The following is a 5527-nucleotide window of genomic DNA, read 5'->3' on the forward strand; positions in this document are numbered from 1 at the left end:
ATTACGACCATTCATTATGTCGTTGTTACCAGTCGATAGCATGGTGCAATTTATCACATTATGCCTTAATACACTACAAGAAAAAGACCCTTTAACGACGCGCAAACCACGACACTCATTGATTTATGTTACGCAAATGAGAGTGACATTAAAAAAGTGTCATCTCTTCAAAAAAATTTAAGGATTTAGGTCACGCATTATTGCGTGCCCTTAAATTAGTGTCTAATGTAAAAAAATTAAAAACACGGAGGGCACTTTATCTAAAAATGCGCGCCCTCTATCAGTGTCGCTTTATAATTTTATAATTTTAAAGAAAAGCGTTTTTAGTAGATACGGGGGAAACGAAATCCCCAAAATTTTGAAAACCCGCTTTTCTACCTTCTTTCTTCTTTCATCTCCGGCTCTCCGCAATCGATTCTCCCCTCTCCCTCCTTCTCCATCTTCTCCGATCCGCTTCACCATCTTCAGTAAGTCAACCATGGAGGGCTAGATATACATCGATTTGGGTCCAAACCCTCCCAAAACCCTCTCCTCGACTCAAAGTGAAGAGACGAAAAACCACCACCACCTGCGTCTGCAACAACTAGAAAAAACTACTCCGTCTACAGGCAAGTAGGTATGTATGCTTTCGGTCTCTCATTGATTTCAACTTCTTCATCAGTCTTCTCCCTTATAAACCCTAGTGTAACAGTGTCGGTGAATGAGAAGAAATTCATAGAGTCTGCATTACGATCTGACCTTAGAGTTGACGGTAGGCGTCCTTTCGATTATAGAAAACTATCTATCATCTTCAAAAGGTAAGAAATCCCATACTTATCACTTGATTTCGTATTCCCTTGGCTAAAAATAAACAGTTTGTTGACAAACGATGAGCTTTTCATATTGTAGAGAAGATGGTTCATCAGAGATCTAGCTTGGACAAACTCGAGTTATGGGATTTGTCACAAGACAACTAGTACAACCTTATCGAGACAGACCTAATGAAGGGACACTTGCAATCTACACTGAGTTCTCACCTATGGCGGATCCTTCGTTCGATTCAGGTCGTCTTGGAGAATCTGCTATTGAGTTGTGGCGTATTGTAGATCGTGGTTTAAGGTATGATAGTTTATTTACTTGCTTAAGCTTCTATTTTTCAAACTTCTGGTCTTCTGGACTTCATCTTATTTTTTTTCAAAGTTGTGATTTACATGATTACATCCATATATGGTCATCATAAAGACATGGAACACCCATATATAGCAGATTAAATCTTTTCCCTATTAAGCTATTATCTAATTGTTGCTGGAGGTTATGATGACAAATTGTTTCTTAGGAGGTACATCCCATTAAGATATGTCTGGAGGTTATGATGAAAAATTGTTGTTGTTGGGTTCAAATGTAAAGTGTTCACATAACTTAAGAGGTACAACCCTTATCATTTTAATTTGTGTTTGATTGAGGTACACCCCTTATCATTTTTTATATTCCCGAACACATCTCTAGGTTATCTGCATTATCCCCTCCTACTGTATATATGGGCAATATGCACGGCATAGACCGTTTAAGTTTAGCAGCAGAAATACCATTAATGCCCTTGCCTCTCTTCTCCTCTCCTTCAACCACAAGACTCGATTCAAGAAGGCCACAATCCTCTTCTGATCAAAGTGCTGGTCCAGTGGCAGTGAATGAGTCGATAGCAAACAAAGGAGTAGGAGTAGGACAGCCTGTCCCTATGCTTGGTCGAATATAGTCTCAACTGTTTGCATCACTTACTGCCACAACTGTTGCTGAGTTGCCTTGCACTGTAAAGCTAAGAATTTGGTATCATGATTCAAACAATCCATGTGCCTGTCTCAATCCTGAATGATGTTGCTTAACAATACCCCATGTTGTCCTTTGCAGGTATCCTTTTTATTTATTTATTTTTAAATTAAAAAAGAAAAATAAGGAGCTTGGTGGGGGTTGATGTTTGTATTATTGTATGTTGTTGCAGTGAAATGGGTGCTCATTTTTCACCATGTGGGAGATATCATGTCAAGAGCCACTTGCAGAAATATAGGCTGGCAAAGTACCTACCTGATTCCTCTTATGAAGGTATTCTGTATTTTAATCTTTATTATGTAATTCAAAATACTGAAATCTAAATTTGAAGATATATATATATATATATATATATATATATATATATATATATATATATATATATATATAAGTAGGGTGCCATTTGTTTATTGCATTTAGCCCAAAAAAAGAAATGTTGTGACTGCTGATTGATTATTTTGGTGAAATTGGTAATGCAAGGAAACGTGTTTGACCAGAAAGAATCGAGTGACATGTTTTCCAGCTTGGATGGATCATCGTAAGTCTTGTTTGTTTTGTATTGTCTGATGGAACGGAATTATTGACAATTCTTGAAGGATTGTTGATATACATTTCTTATAACCCATTTTTTTATAATGATAAAATTATATATTTACATGATTTAATAAAATTAGAAATTTATTTTGTGAAATATGTTTGTGCATTGGAATGCAGATTACAAAAGCACTGAAGCTGCAAATGGAGGTGCAAAAGCGACTGCATGATGAAAGTAGCTTACATATATGATGAAAGTGTATAGGTCCAAAGACTGCTTCAATTACGAATAGAAGCCCAAGGGAAGTACCTAAAGAAGATCATTAAAGAGCAACATAAGCTGAGTGAAGTCCTATCAGACGACAACTGTCAGGAATCCAAAAACCAAACTGACCCTATCACTCCACCTCCTCCATCCATCATCAAAAACTCTGCCCCAGCCCCAGCCCCTGCCATGATGAACATGAGCCCTTAAACCCAAACTCTTACCATGGTTCACCTGTTATGAAGAAGCAACGAGTGAGCCTCATCCAAGGGGTTGGCTTAACTCACCAAGTACTCGACTCCAACTTAAGGCAACATCCGATTGTGTATGGAATGTCAGTTAACAATCAAGATTAAAAATTAGGTTGAGCCAATTGAAATTGGAATTTGTCCCAGGGAGATTGTTTTCTACTTTGTGCAGTTTCTTTATAGAAAAATATATATATATATATATATATATATATATATATATATATATATATATAATACAATTATATTTCATTAGGTGGAAAGGGTTTGGGTGTGGTAATTGAGAGAATCTCCAGATGCCCAATTCATTCTGTAAGTACATTTACTTGAATAATCATCACTTTCATTATTGTGTGTTGGTATGATGGTTTCCTGAGTTAATTCCATGAACAGGGTACCATTAGTTGTAAAATTGACGATGCTGGTAGCCATGAGATTAATGGTGTTCGAAGGAGGGACGTTCTTAACTACTTTGGGGCTGCCATTAATATGGTGATTATGCTTCTCTTTTACTCCCCTTTCGGTTTTTACTTTCCATTATCGATCAACCCTCGATTTCACTAATTCTAATAATCTTAGCAACTGATTACACAAAATCAATGTACCTTAATGCAATAACTACAGTAATCATAAAAGTAATTCCAACCTTCTTAATCTCATAACTCAAAGCTACAATAATATAATGGGAAAAATACGATGTTAATTAAGATATGAAGAAACTTAAAACTTATAGTTCTTTGATGAATTTGAGTGATGTGATCATTGAGTTTCCGCCCATTCATTGAGGCAGCTAATGCTGTTGATTTGATACAAAGAAGACAACGTTCAGACTTTCAATGTAAGCTCTTCAATTGCTTTTATTTTAACTCATGCTTTATAATATGATTTTTTTTTTAAAACTTTGCTGATGTGGATGCCAAGTCACAATTACGTATCAACTACATCAGTTTATGTGAATTACAGTTTACAAACACTAGTAATTATATTTACAGATACTTGAACTTGAACTTTTTCTTTTTTTATTTGGCAGCAAGTATAAAGATGACCCTCTATAAAGCCATTAAGGTAAACCATGAAGTTTATATTTCTGTTATAAGATATTTAGATAAAGAAATGTAAGCACATTGCGTATTGATATTTCCTGCAATTTACCCTTTAGAATTGCTCTTTTTGAGAAATTTGAATTGTTGTTTGAATTTCAGGCAAATCCAGAGCTGATTTCACCCCTATTAACATTAGCACTTAATGATTCTATGACATATGATAAGGTCTGAATCATAACATATAATTGTTACACTTTAGCTTACTTAGTGAGAGTTGTTTTATTAGTTAAAATTAATTTCGTTATTGTTAAGCTTTTAGCCAACAAAAACTGGAGGCCCTAATGGATCCATACGCTTCAGGTATTTCCCATCTTCCACATCTTACAAAGCTCTTAAAATGTTTGAATTTATACTTTTTTTTTGTGTGTGTGTGTGTGAAGCTCTGAGATTGAGAGACCAGAAAACAAAGGACTTTCTGCTGCTTTATCAATGGTGGAAGAAGCAAAAAAAGAGATCGATTCTTACTCTAAAGGTGGACCAATTTCATACTCCGATCTCATCCAATTAGCAGGTTTGGTGTTTGTCAGAAGTAGCCAACATATCCACAACAACTTTCCCCCAAACGTTTGGGATTTCTTTTTCTTAATATGAAAATTGATGTTATATATATATTTATTTATTTGTTGGATAAATATTGTTCAGGATGAGGACGAAAGTACCCTCCACATCACTGAGTTGCCAGTTAGAAGGTGGACACAGGAGTATAAGGAGTTTTTGGAGGTTGCTTCAACTGCTGGAAAAGATAAGAAACCTTTTATAGAGTTAGATTATTATACATAATTATAATATCCTTCCTTTTCATATTTATTTATCTCAAATTTGCATTATTTTTTAATAAATTTGACAGGGGAATGGTTTAAGTGAGATCACAAGTCACAGGTGTCGTACATATTGACTTTTGATCACATTCACTCTTTTGTTCATCAGTATACTTCCTACTTGATATCCTCATTGATGTATGCATTTTTCCCTTCAAATAATCAAAGCCTTTTTTTCTTTTAGTATTAATATGGAACATAAGCTTTTTGTTTCAGGTTCTTTCTGAAGCTAAGAAAATAATTGATTCATGTATGGCTGCAAAGGTAAGTTTTGTAACATCTTGTATTCAAGAAATAACAATGTACTTTCCACAAAAAAATTATAAATTATATTCTTTGAAAAAATTGCTAGATTGGTAGGTTTAAAAGTAGAATGTCCTAATAAGAATTAATTTTAAATGTAGAATGAAAATGACAAGTGATTTTGTGTTGTGTTTACAGGGTTGATGAAAGTGAATAACTCTGGAATTAGAAGAGGAAAAGAAAGCTCAAGCTAAAAGAGATAAGATGCTACAAATGCAAGTGTTGCATTCTTCATTTAGATTGTTAGTATGAAACACAGTAGATTAGATGAATGAAAATTTATATATTGTAGGAAATAGAATTGTATGACATTAAATTTTATGCAATGGATTGTATTTTTTGTATATGGTATTTTATTTCTATTATGAGACATTAAATGCAAATTTCACTTAAAAATTAATAAATATATAAATATATATTTTTTAAACATTTAAATTTACGATACGCAAAAAT

At 34.0% G+C, this 5527-nt stretch overlaps 1 pseudogene; it reads left to right on the forward strand.

Moving 5' to 3' along the window:
* The first annotated feature begins 1018 nt into the window (after positions 1 to 1018).
* On the forward strand, positions 1019 to 5231 carry LOC128134211 (uncharacterized; annotated as a pseudogene).
* Positions 5232 to 5527: the final 296 nt, after the last annotated feature.

This window comes from Lactuca sativa, chromosome 5 (assembly GCF_002870075.4).
Source record: "Lactuca sativa cultivar Salinas chromosome 5, Lsat_Salinas_v11, whole genome shotgun sequence".
Lineage (NCBI taxonomy): Eukaryota > Viridiplantae > Streptophyta > Magnoliopsida > Asterales > Asteraceae > Lactuca > Lactuca sativa.